A 15,336-nucleotide genomic window follows, 5' to 3' on the forward strand; every position below is an offset into this window, starting at 1 on the left:
GAATCTCGCCAGATTTTGCTGTTCGACTACAGCCAAATTCACCATGCACTAAAACCAATCGGAAAATCCTTCCCATCAGCATTTAAAAAAATAATAAGTTTGCCTATCAATTGTATATTCTGTGGTTTCAATTTACAACATAGATCCGCATTAGGTCAACTGAATTCACTTTCAAAACCAGAGTAAATGTTTACTTGAAAGTGATGTAAAAAAAGCTACAAGCCAGGTAGAATTTATTTCAATGTTTACCAATAACGTCAAATACTTCTCCGTAAAAATAACAGGACTTCTTTTTTACCACTGGTCCGTAGTTTCGATTGCTCTATTTCTTAAAATTAGCCATTTTGCGATTTGTTTTTGTCAGAATTATTTTTGTTTTCTGGCGATCCTTGTAATAATTTTACTTGTTTCAGACTTAGTATTTTCGTCTTACTTATTAGTTTCTACAAACAATTTTCAGACGTTGCGTTTTTCAGCTCCTTTAATAGCATGAAAACAAATTTATTAACTTGTAAATAATTACATTAATGGTTAAACAATAAAATATTTTAACCACAATTGTTTGTTTATTCTTCCTTTGTCTTTCATTTTACAAAAGAAATATTGCGCTTTTGAAAGGGGACTGGTTACTAGTCAAAATGTAGGCTATCTCTTTTACTATTTTTTTACTATGTAGGGTTGCCACAAAGAAAAAAATTCTGCAATTTTGAACAGTCTAGTCAGAAATCAATCATATAGTTTGACTTTTAATGGGTCAAATCCGTTGCAAGATTCTTCCCGCCAAAAGAAAGTATATTTTTGACTCAAAACCAGACACCATTCAAAAGCGCAGACTTTTTTTTCTAAGGACAATTTTCCCGCCAAAAGACTTTTCCGAGTATTTTTCCAACATTTTTTTAGTCCCTTTTAAAAGCGCGATATCATTCACTGAGAAAATTTTCCCGCAAAAAGACTTGCCTGGTCTTTTTCGGAAATTTTTTAGTCCCTTTTAAAAGCGCAATATCATTCACTGAGAAAATTTTCCCGCCAAAAGACTTTTTTTTTCCGACTTTTTTTTTCCCGGTCGCCTTCAAAGCGTATTTTTTTAAACTTCAAGACAATAATGTGGTCAAAAACGTTCGTTTTCTTTCCGACTAATTTCTCTTTCGCTTAGGGAAGCGGAAATTTTTAATCCGAGACAATTGTGTCGACGTTTTCCTCGGCTATCTAAAAAACAACATTTATCCCGGACTATTTTCTGCCACCAAACATTTTATTACAATCTGCTCTGCCTTGCTTCGCTCTTTGGTGATCCACTGAGCTTTCTGATGTTTCTCTTTGAATCTAGATGAAAAAATCAAATATAACTTCAGTGAGTCGCGAGTCATTTTCTGTACATACTGTTTTGAGTCAAACGGTTACAGTTTGCTACTCTCCTAGTTACAAGATACATGAATATCAGCTTGGTAAAATTACAATCCATGAGAAGATTAATATTCTACTGACTAGAATCGATGCTATTTTTGGCAATCTTCTTTTGTCCTTTAACAGTTGCAAAATTTATAACGCAACATCTATTCTTGGCATTTCATATTATCGTAACGCATTTAAAACAATATTGTGAGGTTTTTTACTAAATTTTAAAGCTATTGAATTACAACGTGAACTAGTGCCTGGTTAATATTGCGAATTTGATAGCCTTTGAATGTGGAAATCCTTTTTGATCAACAAAATCTCTTTAGAGCAACGAAAGAAATCATCGAGTTAAAGTTGCAGCGAAATCTTGAGGACCCGAGGGGTTAATCTAGCCTTGTTACTGCAAAAGCCTCTTTACAGCAAAACAGTGAAAACTCATGAAAGCATTCTTCAGTATTCGCCAAATTGGTATTATAGATATCGCAGACGTGTAGAGCTTATGTATTTCAGAAAAAAAAAAAGAAATCAAGCGGTTGAGCCAAAACAAATCCTGCATGTGCCAGTTTCAACTGGATTAAAATGTTCGCAAAATACCTTTCCGAACTACAGTACATTGAACTGTCAAAAGGCAAACTTGCAAGGTTGATTTCTTGCGTATGTTGTTTTTTTGGAGTAAATCACTCGTCCTTCAATCACTGAGAGGGGAACTTGAAAGGATTGTAACTTCTGATTCCAGATAAAATGATTTCATGTTCGTTTGATTGCCCGCAACATATAGTCTTAAACTCTCTCAGTTCCAAGCTCAACAAAATCTCCTTACTTATTTCTAGACATCATTTCAGTGAATGGTTCGAAATCAGGAGTATCAGTACTAATAGTAATGTAATAATAATAAATTTATATAGCGCTAAAATTACAAAATACTCTAAAACGCTTTATAATGTAAGATTAAGATTACAGTGAAAATATAAGAAAAATGTGTCTCAACATAATACAATTTAAAACACATATTATAAACCTATGGCATGCTGTACGCTAATTTCAGAAAGTAAGTTTTTAACTTTGATTTAGAAACAGTGAGAGCTGGGCTTAGTCTTATTTCACGAGGAAGTTTGTTCTAGAGAAAAGGTCCAGAGTGTGCAAAGGTGCAATCACCAAATGTCCTGTGTTTGGTTCTGAGTGAGGAGGTTATGGTCTTGAGATTATGGTTATGGTCAGTAGTACATAATAATGGTGCGAGCGACCTGGTGATGGAAGTTCTGAAAAGAACTGTTGTTGGTGATTGGCAATCCAATAACGTGGAAACCATTTTTCATTTAACTTATAACACTTCTCCTTCAATACTGAAGGCAATGCCTGCTCAGGTTGTTGAAAAATCATTCACCATTAACAGTTTATTCAAAACTGCCTTCACCCATACGACCACACTGGGCAAAATAAACAATTTTACTATACATTTTGATAATTAACAGTGTCTGACATATACTTCTGGCATACACCACATTTTAAATTTCATTATGTAATTGGGTAACCAGGTATCTTCCTTAAAATAGCAGTGCAGTACACTGTATATAACAACGCACTGGAATAAGATTGAAAACATAGCCTGCAGTACAGGCGGATTAGGGGGCTCTAGCGCGATACACGAGCGCGCGCGAAGCGCGATGCGAGAAAAATCCGCCTGTAGTCACACCATTGTTTATGCTCTTCCAACCGTTCGCCTGGCGAACGGTTTTTGTTGATTGGTTGCTTTCACCCACGTGACGTCAGACGCGAGAAAAAACAAAATGTGTTTGACTCGGATGACAGGCCTACACGGACTCCTACGGCTCGTGACATTTCTACATTTGACGTTCTCTCATAAATTCCAGCCTCTCAACCTTTTATTTCGCTCTTCACTTGTTTTTGAAGGGCACTTAATGTTGTGTTATCAGGATGAGTTTTTTAAAAGTAGAGTAGAGCCGATAGACTGTTAGAGGTCAGAGCTCTGCATAGTTTCAGCTGTTATCTATCGCTTTGTGGAGTTTGACACATCTGTAATTTGCCATGTGCCGAGTAGTGTGGTTTGTCTTGCCTCATTTCTATTGTAGAAATGTACGTTTATTGCAGAAATGTATCTCTTTAAATATTCGCTCCGGAGGGACAAAATCGGTGAGCATCAATGTTGACTACTAGCATTCTATATTGTGATGCGGTGCCCGGTTGTTAGTGTTCGTTAATATATGAACAATTAGCATTTGATTGACGTTTGATTTCCTAAATATCTTTTGATTGACATTTAGTCGCGTAACCGATAAGGTCAATTGACCTTTGAGCTTGGATAAGTTAGTTTATTGTCGCAGATATTTTCACTGTGAACCCCTTCGTTGCTGACCTGTTTCGCTGACCCGTTTTCTGCTATTTTCAAATCTGTTTATCTGTTTCCTGACCTGGACAAACCGCAAAACAATCTGATTGGACATCGTCAAAGAAGTAAGTTTAGTACTGTAACTCAGGCTTAAAACAATGTAACTTAGGTTTGCGTTTATATTCCGATCGTCTGTTTGGTTTCTCAATGGAATTTTGTATTACCTCTTTAGATCGAATAATCTTGAATCCTGGAATAAATTATACGATTGGCGTAGCCCAATTAGATTGTCTGCTTGGTTTTTTACGGAACCAGTTAGATTAAAACTGTGCTAAGCTATATGGCTTTTCACCACGGATCATATTTAGCTTTGTCCGGCGTCACCAGAGACTGCTGTAGTCAAGGAGATCCGTTCTGTGTCGTCAAAGTTGTTTCTTCCATCCTGAATTTGTTCGAGCTTTTAGTCTCCTGAGCTCGATGTTTAGGTTTTTACCTCCTTTGTTCGTTCTGGCACAACATGATTTAAATTTAGCTAAATTTAGATGTTCACGTCTGTTGACTGTTTTGCGTCATGTATACATTTGTAAATTGGTTATTTGAATTGCTTTGTTCTCTCTCATTCTTTCATGCCAATCATTTCAAGGGGACGGTAGAGCATAAACAATGATGTGACTACAGGCGGATTTTTCTCGCCTCGCGCTTCGCGCGCGCTCGTGTATCGCGCTAGAGCCCGCTAATACGCCTGTACTGCAGGCTATTGAAAACATGACCATGAGAAGAGCCCCATGTATGAGGGGTGGGTTCTCTCATATCATCCTTTCTTGATTTCCATGAAAAAAATGTTCTGGATATAAAATGGTGCACGCAAGGGGCTCCTGTGCAAGCTCAACCAAAACAGAGACAATCGTAGCCAATCAGATCAGTCCCTGAGCCCAGCCACGCCGCCTCCGCCCCCCTACCCGCCCCCTTGTCCGCCGCTCTTCTCCAACAACAACAACAAAGAAAAACAAAAAACGAAAACAAAAAAACGTCTGATCGCTGAGTGAGGTTATATCTTTGTGGGGATATCCTTCACCTAGTTGGAATTTTGTGATCTTATTTGAGAGCAAAGCGTACAAAAATTCATATACTTCCTCAATATTTCCTTAAAATTTAGTTTCAACATGTTTCCAAATTTAAGGTAGCAGTACAAGAGTAAAGAGATTATTTTTCATTTGTACTAGGTGAACCTTTTTACCGTCTTAGCTCAGTTTGTTGATTCTCCTTACTGACTGCAATATTTGTTCTATGTTATTCCACATAATTTCAGGATACATGTACATGAACATTAAGACAATGCCTCATTCAACTTTTTTCTTTGGAAAAAAATACGAACTAAATGATTAATTTCTTTTTGTTGCATTAAAAAACGGTTCAAGGTTTTGCGGTTACCTTAATTCCACCACATGTGATTTCTCACATTCCAAATTTAAAAACATTTAACCTATCCTTCTGAGTTTTTATTTTCATATGATAATAAGACGCAGTAAGAACTTGATGATTTACAACGGTTTAAAGCAACAGGGTTCTTCATAAGTTTTGTAAATGTGGCACATTTGAATATCCAAACATTTAGCTGCATGACATTATTAATAATGGTGGCTTGCAAAAGCTGTCACATAGGTGAAAAGGTGACTTATCTTTGAAGTTTTGCTAACAGCTCACAGTCCTGACATTACAGAAAGTAAAATTATAAAATTTTCAGTATCACAGAGCTACAATCTGTAGTTCCAGAAAATATCCATACCTCCCCCACGGAAGGGATTTTTTCTAACACCTCCCCACCCCTCTGGAAATTCCAGTTAAGCTTCATACATCTCTTTAAATTTTTTGGTCTTCCAGAACCCCCACCCCCGAAGAAATTCCAATGCCTTCTGTGGGGGGAGTATGGATATTTTCTGGAACTGCACAATGGGCAACAAAAGTGTTGAGACACTTTGCAGTGAAGTTCGATTTTCGAACGTCTTGGAAACATTTCCCCCCCTTCCCCCCCAAACAATGCTGATTTGTCTATTTCTTAGACAGCACAGACTATAGCTCCTACACAACATTGAATTGGGAGGCAGAGGGTATCAGAGAAATAATGCTAGAAGCAAATTAAATAGCTGTCACAAATTTTTGCATGTGGCCTTTAAATCAAGTATTAATTTATTATCATTGCACACCATGTATACTTTGTAAAACCACTACAGCTGGTCTTGGCATCTGTCTGGGCTTTCAGCCGCCTGTTTGTTTTCGTTGGGTTGTGTTTGGGTGTTTATTTGCTTTACGTTCATTTGGCTGGTCATTCCTTGGCCATTCATTCAGTTCTTGTTGTTTGAACTGGGTTATCTGTCTCATATTCATACAGTTGTACTCATATAAAGTTCCAGAAATGAATATATCAATGTCTAGCGAGTGCTGTACAGCTGTAGCTCCTGTGTTTTAATAGCGGGAAAGGTATCCCCACAGTGATCGTGGAAGTTTTTCCTTCATTTTAAACGGACTAAACAAATGATTATTATTCCCAATACATTGTATACGTATCTATGCTTCGCAAAACTACGACTGACTAGATTTAGATAAAAATAATAAAATTATACTAAAATTAACTGGTCCATGCTGAACATTATTGTTACCAACATTGGTAACTTCCTTTACTTGGAAAACAACGGAAATTGAAATGATGGCCATATTGCCAAAATTAAATGGCATACACCGTAAAAGTACATAGATGACAAAACATGGATGGTCTGTGCCTCTTCGATAAAAGCAAATATTTTTAAAGTAGTCTCCAAGCAAGATTATAATACATGTAAATTAACTGCCATGTGGTTAAATTTCAAAATTAATATACACGGTTGGTCAGATTAATTTCTTAGCTTTGACATTACATGATTATGTACGTTTAAGGGACTTTCCATTCCCAGCTCATTTCAAGTGAACAAACTTGTCACAACTGGAACGTCACGAAAAATTCACATAACAACATCTGACGCAACTGAACACCACAAAAAATTTCCTCCCATTTTAAATTCATAACTCTCCCCGAAGACAGTTTGCAAGTGATTACTGTTGGTGTTCCCTTTGCCGAGCACCATATTGTATCCGGAATAAGCCAGAAATATGCTGACAGAAGTTTGTAATTAATCTCTGCATGAAATAATTTTATAATTCTCATTCCAAAGGTCTACAGGCAAGCAAGTGAAAGCCACCGGAGTGAACCATCTTACTGCCAATTAATTCAGGTGCCTGAGTTTCAAAGGCTATGGATAATTCCTATATCATTTCTGGCAAATAATCACCAAGAAATTACAAATCCTGTTTCACCACAAACCATGATATACTTGCTTACAATAAAGGTCTGTTAAATTATGCAGTGAAAGTACTGTTAAGACAGCCTTGCATAAGGAAAAAAGATTAGTCCTTTGATCACAGGTTCTTGGCTCCAATATTGATACAGTAAATTTAAATAGTTTCCCAGAAGAATTTAGAAGATGATGGAACATGGAGTCCTCAGAAAAAGAAACAAAGTAACAAAAATGCACTGGAAAATATACATTTTACTAAAAAGAGAAATTTCATGAAACTGTACTCACCATTTCCTATGATGGAGATAAGGTCCTTCCCTGTTCCAATCTTTTTTGTTAGTTACTGGAACTATCCCTAACCCGACTATTGTTAATGGCATCAGTCATCCAGAAACTGTTGGAAAACCAAAAAATACAGTCAAGTAAATCAGTCCTCTCTAGCTTGCTATAGGAGATGACAATGTTATACTAAGGAAATGAACAGAATCCCAGTCCAATATTTCAGGCAGCTGACCAATAAGAGGGTCGTACAGGGTATTCTCATGATGCGTGATTAGCTGATTTTATTTTCCGTGAAACGTGAACTTAGGAAATTATTCTTCGCGACTCCTGACCTGAAGATTTTGCGTGACCTGTGAAGAACCTGAATTATTAACTGATATTCGTGATTTTACCATTCTATTCTACGTGATTTTCAGATGCAAGTCCTCCAAATAATTAGAGTCGTCTATCGAGAGTGACTTAAGTATGCGATTTGCAATATGGAGCCTTGACTTGGCCATTCGCGACTTTACTTTCTTCAAACACTGCCTCTAGTGTAAGAACAGGTCATTAAAAAGTGTATCTTACTTGCCTATTTTCGTGATTTGGGAAAACAAAACTTTTACAGTATATCCGCGATCCGTGATCCTAGGTAGGTAGGTAAAACTTTATTTATGCAGGGTGGCCCATTCAGCACAGTGGCTGGTATCCAGAGGGACCCTGCCCTCCTCTATTTTTTCCATTCGTGACCCATGCCAGAGACCCCCTGTAAGACCCTCTAGTAACTGCATTATTGTTGCAGGACAAAACATATATACATGTATAACAGGGACAGGAATCAGAAATCTTAAACCAATTGAAAGTACATTGACTTTATAACTGCTTATTTGGAAATGCTATAAAGAGGGCATATTTTCCCTGTAAACTACATGTATAAAGTAACACAGCATTGAGAAGGGAAAATGCACTTCAATTCACTGATTAGAGCAAGAAAACAATTACCACCCTGTATAAGATCAAATTTATAGCTGAAATTTCAAAAACAGCAACAGTAAATTATTCAGGGTTTGTACCCTTTTTAAGAAACAAATTTCCAGTACTTTTCCAGGACTTTTCCAGGACTCAGATTGATTTTTCCAGGACTCTAAAATTTACATTAACCCTTTCACTCCCAAGATCTCAATGTTAATTCTCCTTACTGTCTGGCATACTTTTCATATTTTTTACTTGAGTTTAACAGATTCCCAGAACTTTCCAGGACCATTAGCCCTTTTCCAGGACTTTCCAGTCCTGGAAAATGCAACAGTAATATTCCAGGACTTTCCAGGTTTTCCAGGACCCATACAAACCCTGTTATTTTCTTATTCAAGATACCAGTATTAATTAAACTTACAGTATTTACATGTTAAAGCAAAAGATTCCAAAACAATTCAGTTCTTGAAGCGAGTAGCCACTTCAAGCCTACTGAAAATTAACTATGTTGCTTTGTCCCACCCAAAAGGCAGTCTACGGAAATTTCATCCAGTTGTGGGGCCACAAATTTCAAGTACAAGGTAAATCCGCGAAATCCCGCCAAATTCACAAAAACATGCCAAATACCACAAAATTGATCACTGGGAATCTAACCAAGTGCATGTCATTACAACATATTTGAAACTTAACATGGCTGTTGGGGCTGTTTACTTCCCAAAGACTTACAAGTTTATTGTGAAACTTCACCACTGCAATAAGTAAACAACATCCCCAAACTACCAGGCATTCTTAGATAATAACTGTTGCCAAAAATTGGGCAGTGGGCACGATGTAAAAAGTTTTGCCATTGGCGAATTTCTTGAGCATATTGTTGTTAAAATTTATGATCTCTGTTAAAAAGAACCTCGTGGTCAAACAAATGGCAAACACATACAATAGTCCAAATGAGATGCCCAAATTTTCCTGCAAAATTGCCAGTTATAGAAAGGCAACACTTAATACAGGTAGTCGGTATTAACGCTCATCACCACCCCCCCCCCCCCCAAATGGTAAAATTGCCGTAAAAATTGTAAAAATGTTCATCAAAGCAATGCAAAGCCGATCACTTTCCAGCAAAATTTGCTCAGGAAATTCCCACAAAATCAGCCATTTTTTGGCGATCCTTTCTCAGCAAAATTTGCCTTGAAAATTCCCACAATTTCCCACAAAATCAGCCCTTTTATCTGCGAATTTGTCTTTGAAAATCCCGCAAAATTTGACTTTTTCTTCCGCGACCTATCAGAAACCCTGAAAAGGAGTGAAAACAAGCTGCTTTAACAAAGGAGAGCCTCCAAGACTTTTCAGAACAATTTCCTCAGCCCCACTAGCCTTTGTGCTATAAACATTGCCGACGGTAAATAAAGGTTATTTACATGACTGTATTTCTTTTCTTCTAAGAAAATTCAAACATTTAACAGTCTCTCAGGAATACTCATTTTACTAAAAAAAAAAAAAGAAAACTGTACTCACCATATGCTGTCAAGATACTGTTAACTTCTCTCTCAATCTTTTAGTTTTGACATTATTAATGAAGTAATTTATCCAGAAACTGTTGGAGAAATAAATATAACAAAATATAATTAAATTCCATCCTTTCCAGCTAAGAATTAGACAGGACAATGATAACCTTTGTTTATCAATTGATAAACACACACGTAGCAATTGGACAGAGCCATGCATGTTGTAGGACCAAAATTTCTGGCAACTGACGCAACTGCATAAAGTTGCAGGTAAAAAAAAAAAAACAATCTAGCCTGTTATGTACTTTAAAGATTAGCCCTTTTCACAGTTAACTTTTCTCCTTTGCATTAAAATATAACCTAACACGTGTACAACACAATTTTAGGCTGTTTCGTAGTTTCAGCCCAAAATTGCCTCGAATCCGCCTTGGATTACATTGCAATGCAAATGAGAAAAACTAACTGTGACAAGGACTATCTCAAGTCTTTACTTTGTACTGACAACTGATGGTGGAAGCTTGATGAATGTTAAAGTACCTTTACAGTCTGTTTTATATGGAGTAAAATACATGTAAGGTTGTCCTTGAGTATCAAAGTCTCTTATTTCCTGCCTAGCCCAAGTTGGGATATCACCATTTAAACTAAAGTAAGATGTTTTGGTAGGTCATATTCATCATCCACTGTAAATAAGGGATAATCATCATGATTGAACCTTTAAAAGTACTACAGTAATTAACATAGTGGAGGTGTTATTTGGGTTGTTGCACAGCACTTCTGTTTTCTCTCTAGAGAGAAGCATTGTGTGACGACACTAGTAACCATAGGAAGGAGACTATATTGATATTCGATGTATGGAAATAATTTATACTAACTAGTGTTATGAGAAGAAACTATTCACCTGTAATGCAATAGAACACAACTTAAGGAGGCTTTTCCCCAATCGTTTGCAACTTGTTCCATTATTATGAATCATCGACAAACTGTTGAAAGAAGTTCATGTATTCTAGTAAATACAGTGTACATTGCATTCTCAATTGCTGATGATATTGAAAATCCAAGGAAGAATAAAAAATGAAATTAAGAAAATTTGAAAACATTGCAGTTGCAGAGTACCTGCTGAAATTCTTGTAATCTGCAATGGCCACTTTCCTCTATGAGATGCACCTGCAGGGAATCATGGTGCAGTCGAACCCCTATTAGGCGGCCACCTATTAAACAGCCACCCCTATTTGGCAGCCAGTAATCAGTCCCGATGAGGGCTTCTCTATTGTTTTCACCTTTATTTAGTGGCCAGGGGCCTGTTCTTCAAAGCTCCTGAAAAGTTTTCGCACCTGAAAAGCTGTTGCAAAATCTCAAACCTTATGACTACAGAGCTGTTTTATGCACATATTCTTAAGATGAACGGAGGATCCCTTCATACAGGAAGTTTCAGGCGTATACACCTCTCTGTCTCTAAATACCAATTAACTAAAAATGGCTTTGCGGGCCTGAAAAGTTTCCAGGGCTTTCAAGAAACAGGCCCCCGTCCTCTTAAAGCAGCCACTATCCATTTTCCCAAGGGTGTCTGTTTACTAGGGGTTCAACTGTAGTTGAATATCTAGTCCCAGATGATGAATACATTACCATGACACAGCAGCATCTCATAGAGGGAATTAGCCATTCAGAATATAAAAGTCCACAAAACAGAACTAAATTATATTGGTTGCCACCTATGTCGTAAGACAAAATAGAAATAGTACAGTAGATTAAAAAAAATTAAAGGAAGACGATGTGTGTGAATAAATTTTACAGCTTTAAAAATGAAATAATTTTCCAGTATGAACCAACAGAGGGCAGGGCAATTGACAAACTGAACCTGGCTCATAATTATAGTGGTGTATTTGTTCTCTATAGAAAAAGCAAATGTCAGAGCCTTACATCTCTGGGGTTGGGGGAGGAGGGTTAGGTTGCATGCAATTAAATTGAGCGCACCCTCTAAAAACCACAGAATACCTCTAAACATCGCAAACCTTTAATGAACAATGCTGTTAGTACAGGGAAGAATTGCGCAAAAATAAGAATTTCGAATGTACATGTGCCTAAAATTGCCATTTCGCAAGGCGTTTACGGTAAAATGTACAACCACCATCTTCTTTGACTTTTGTACAAGTAGTTCTACACCAAAATAAGTTTCCCACCCTTGATTATTTAATACGCACAACTGAACAAATAAAAGGTCACATTAATTCAGGCCCAGCACGAGAAAGGAAACCATCCACATGCTACTAATCAGTGGCGTTTCAGAGAGTTTTGAACGGCGTCGACAAAATCTGGATCGGACCGGACCGGACCGGATCGCGGACCGGATCACGGACCGGATCACGGACCGGATCACGGATCGGATCACGGATCGGATCACGGATCGGATCACGGATCGGATCACGGATCGGATCACGGGTCGGATCACTGTGACGATAAGTTTTTCCTGCAACACTGTAAATTTCGGACTGAACGGACACTTGAACTGACAACTGGGGGAATCTAACTCTTGGCGAGCACTGCTTGGCTGCGGGAACGGAAATTCGTCACGATTTCCTGGTACACGGGGATCTACTTCAATGGTCTTCACTACGGACGTCAAGGAAGAGACATAACTTGGTCCAACAGTAGTTTATTCTGCACTCTAACGTCGCGGGTGAAACTGACATACTCGGCGGAGTAGCCGCTGTAAAATCGTAACGATGTAGCCGATGTAAACGATGTAATCGATGTAATCGATGTAGCCGATATAATCGAAAATGCTTTACAAACGTACTTGCTTATATATCATCCTTTACACGTCAAGTGTTTACAATATGATAATGTAACTTCAAGTATACAATACGAGCGGAAAGTACTTAATTAAGGAAGCGAATTCTAATCAACACCACGAGGCTTCCAAAATTAAAAATAGAGTGCTAGGATTAAAATTACACAGGCTGAGATTAAGATAGACAAACTTAGGAAATTAAAAGTGAGATACTTAAATTTGAAATTCTGAATTGGTGTTACCGACAGCAAGGGAAAATTATCCTATGAATAGAAAGCATTAAAAACTCCATTAGTGAAAAGTAGTGTAGCTGGCTAACTTCCGAGAAAACTAATAAAACTTCATTAGTGAAAAGTAGTTCAGCTGGCTAGTTTCTGGGGGAACGGAAAGTAGATTGTAATAGTAAAAGAAACTCAAATGACCCGATAACGAACTACTTGTCTTCTAAATGAAAGTTAGTGAAACAACGTTGCACACGCTCAGGTATACAAAGAATCGGCAAAGTACAATGAAGAACAAAACTTAAGATCTCTAGCTGTTAACTGAAAAGAGGCTACTGTCGGTTTTTTTTCCTATAATTTTCCAAATAATAAAGAAATGCCTGTGCAACGGCGAATTTTCTCATAACATCACGGTCCGGATCACGGATCGAATCAAGGAAAAAAATTCAAAATTTTGTGGAGCAAATTGCACTAGAGTGACTACTGTGAGCAGAAAGTTTTATTTAATTCAGGTGTGATATTCCTTTATTCTTTTATAATATCAAGCCAACTGGGAGCTGGTCACAGATGAATTTTTTTCAGGCTGTTGGGTTTTGATTGCGATGATCAATCATGTCTTCATATCTTTCTCCGCAGTTCAGATAAATGATATTTCGTGTATTCACTTGCATCAAAGGTAAACTGTCATAAAACGAGTCAGTATGGTAATAATAGGACGAACGTATGAATAGAAACACAAAAACTAAAAACACTAAAAAATTAAACACCTGATGATTTCAAACAATTTCCGTTTTTGAGACAAGTCTATACTTTTACAAGATGTGAGTTTGGAATACGATATTTCGCACTGGAATAAAACGAAACAAACCATTTGTATTTCAAGGAAATATAGCTGTTTTACAAAAAATTCTAGGAATGACATCGATAGTGTGAACGATAACGCAACCCGAGAATAAACAACATTTTAGGAGTTACGTCACGAGTTTTAGAGTCATTTTTAGGGTCGTAAAGAGTTGCCTTAAATAGAATAAAACCTTAAAATGATCGTGTTCTAGGATAGAAAACACTTAAGAGGCAAGAACAAATCAAAACGGAATGAGGATCGTCAAGGATGGCAAAGATTAATGGGGATTGCAAATGATGAACTTGAAAAACTAGGCTAGCTTTTTCAAGATGTGCAAATCGTGACGTAGCTCCTTCAAAACAAGTCATGTCCTTAAGCTTTCGTACGTAAGTTTTCTCATTAACTGTAACGCCAACTGTAACGCTCACATCTGACACGAAAATGTAGCCGAGAATTAGCCACTGATAACAATTTCAAAAACGAGAATGGGAGGTTCACGCAAGCTTCGAGCCAACTAACGTTCAAATATAACTACATCTGCCTGTTCATTACAATTTAAATTCGTCGTAAATTAGGCGCTTATGTGGCTTTTTAAATGACCTCTTGTCATTCTCTGTAATTAACATGTCATTGCGTCAAATTCGGGATTCTTATTCTCATTTAACATATTTTAGTTTTCCACTTTTCTTTTTTATTTATCATTATCTTATAAACGGTTTGATTTTAGTTTTTGATTTTTTTTCTTTAAAACTTTTTTTTTTCTGTGATCCGATCCGTGATCCGATCCGTGATCCAATCCGTGATCCGGTCCGTGATCCGGTCCGTGATCCGGTCCGTGATCCGATCCGTGATCCGATCCAGGTTTTGTCGACGCCAGAGTTTTGAAGGCCATTCGCTTGCTAACCTTACCTCGAGATTTCTCTTACAACCAGCATTTCCAGTGGATACAAATTCGAATAAAAAATACAATCTTGTGTTCAAAGCGAAAGGTTCTTCTTAAACTTACTTAGCTTGTGAATTCCTCAAAAATTTCAACTCTACGTGCAACACAGACGCTTGAAATCCTAATCCATGGACCTGTCGAATCATTGACCTTGCTTGTTTTGCTTGCTTTCACGTGATGAATAAATAGGAGGCATATTTTGCACTGGGAAACCGCTGGCAAAAAAAATTATTAATAACCTATATACTCGTCAGGGGTTCTTACATAATGTAGTTTTAAAAACAGTCTTCTTGCAAGGTCAGCGAAGAGCATGCGCCTCTTTTCCGGAAAATTGCTATTCCATTTGACTTTCAACCAAAATTTCCGGATTTTTTGGCGAAATAGTAAGCACCTTCTACAATTTCCAGAAAAAAAAAACCAGTGCCCAGTGTAAAATGTTCCAACTTTTCAATGCAAAAGAACAAAAAAGCAGAGTAAAACCGCGCCCCGGAATCATGTTTTGTTTTACTTTGGTTTTAAACTCTGACTGAACTGTTAGGATAAAGAAGCAAGTCACACGAAAAAGTTGAAGGTCCAGAGGACACTTCGTCTCGGGAGGCGGGGCGCGGGAGAACTTCCAGAAAAATTGGATGGGGTGTGCGGCCCGCTTTAACAAAACCATTATCCTCTTCATGACCAAAATCTGCGATTTCCATACCTGACCAAAAATTTGATATCCTTTTTATGACCTGACCCAT

General features: G+C 37.4%; 1 long non-coding RNA gene across 1 annotated transcript; it reads right to left on the bottom strand.

Moving 5' to 3' along the window:
- Window positions 1–7,355: 7,355 nt before the first annotated feature.
- Window positions 7,356–14,796, bottom strand: LOC149104357 (uncharacterized). Its single transcript, XR_016201149.1, has 4 exons — window positions 14,566–14,796; window positions 10,702–10,783; window positions 9,814–9,892; window positions 7,356–7,465 (listed from the first exon to the last, which is right to left on the bottom strand). It is a non-coding gene; the product is annotated as an uncharacterized LOC149104357 (long non-coding RNA).
- Window positions 14,797–15,336: the final 540 nt, after the last annotated feature.

This window comes from Orbicella faveolata, unplaced genomic scaffold (assembly GCF_042242905.1).
Source record: "Orbicella faveolata isolate gen_17 unplaced genomic scaffold, um_ofav_v1 contig_34, whole genome shotgun sequence".
Lineage (NCBI taxonomy): Eukaryota > Metazoa > Cnidaria > Anthozoa > Scleractinia > Merulinidae > Orbicella > Orbicella faveolata.